At 42.1% G+C, this 1,645-nt stretch overlaps 1 protein-coding gene across 1 annotated transcript in view; it reads right to left on the reverse strand.

Moving 5' to 3' along the window:
• Positions 1 to 375: 375 nt before the first annotated feature.
• LOC143279901 (uncharacterized) overlaps positions 376 to 1,645 on the reverse strand; it is a 53,703-nt gene continuing 52,433 nt past the window's right edge. Inside the window, exon 11 of the mRNA XM_076584215.1 lies at positions 376 to 1,645. This exon is cut by the window's right edge and continues 543 nt beyond it. The gene's annotated coding sequence lies outside the window, so the exon portion shown is untranslated.

Below are 1,645 nucleotides of genomic sequence, written 5' to 3' on the forward strand. Positions count from 1 at the left end.
CACTCCTGTCCTGACCTGTCCAGCCTGTGTCCAGCTGTGTCACTCCTGTCCTGACCTGTCCAGCCTGTGTCACTCCTGTCCTGACCTGTCCAGCCTGTGTCACTCCTGTCCTGACCTGTCCAACATGTGTCACTCCTGTCCTGACCTGTCCAGCCTGTGTCACTCCTGTCCTGACCTGTCCAGCCTGTGTCACTCCTGTCCTGACCTGTCCAGCCTGTGTCACTCCTGTCCTGACCTGTCCAGCCTGTGTCACTCCTGTCCTGACCTCCTGACCTGTCCAGCCTGTGTCACTCCTGTCCTGACCTGTCCAGCCTGTGTCACTCCTGTCCTGACCTGTCCAGCCTGTGTCACTCCTGTCCTGACCTGTCCAACATGTGTCACTCCTGTCCTGACCTGTCCAGCCTGTGTCACTCCTGTCCTGACCTGCCCAGCCACACGCCATGCTGAATCAATCACCACCCAGAGAGCAACTCCACAGTCTGCAGAGACTGACGGACACCGGCCTGTGTACTGGTTGACATCCCTGTAGACCTAACTACTCGCCCACCCCACACAGATAGACAGACACACAGGATGCACAGGTGTACAATTAAAAAAAAAAAGTTTCACTTACAGGAAAAGACTAGAGTAACGGCAAAGAAAATCATGTTTTTAGTCAGGGCCAAAACACAGTGAACATTTTCGACAGCAAAACTCTTGATTACAGAAACCAAACCAAACGCACACGGCGAAAACACTGCTCAGGTCTGAACCTGGGCCTCCTCTTTATCAGGCTACAGCTTTCCCACTAGGCCAATTGGCTATCACAGTCATTCTTTATCACCTTTCCACTTTCTTTCACATCCTGAAAAGGGTTACGACAGTTTACCAATTTACATGTCAGCCCAACTGTAACATAGTGTTATCCTTATAATATCAAACTTTCATACCATCCAAATATTCTATATAATTCTTTTTTACCAATCAAAATTAGTTATCGAATGCTTTAAAAATGCTTTTTTGAAAAAAAAATTCCACACTTGGCAACACGTATATATTTTACACAATGGTTTCATAGTGACCATTTATATAGTTTTACAATGCTTCCATAACAAGTAAAAATTCTGTTGTGCTTTTGTAACAATGATATATATACTTCTAATAAAAACTTTAAGAGTTCCTTCACAACATCCAAATATTCTTTTATACAGTATATTCAGAACAACCAAATAAACTTTATACATAATGTTTTCATAGTACAAAGTATCAATACTAAATATAAAAAAATCTTAACAGCCAAACCACCTTTATACAATGCGTAATCACAACCATTATCAAAATTAATCAACATCTTCTTTATATCACATACACATTACATCTGTAAGTGACACATGCCCAACATCTGTTTTCTTCAAACGTCATGGAATCAAACACTTTCTTTGATTTGTCAAATTTTCAGGTTTCAAAATACAATAAAAAAATTACATACACTGATATTTCACTCAGTCTGTATCACTGTGAGCAACTGATTCACAGCACATTTTGTACACGACTGAGTAACAAGTACACACCATACTTCAATCAACTTGACCTACTTCTACACCCTCGCCAACCCTCCCCCATCACCTCGTCCCCAGTCTGTTCACCAATTATTCAATTTATTTAC

This window comes from Babylonia areolata, chromosome 3, assembly GCF_041734735.1.
Source record: "Babylonia areolata isolate BAREFJ2019XMU chromosome 3, ASM4173473v1, whole genome shotgun sequence".
NCBI lineage: Eukaryota > Metazoa > Mollusca > Gastropoda > Neogastropoda > Buccinidae > Babylonia > Babylonia areolata.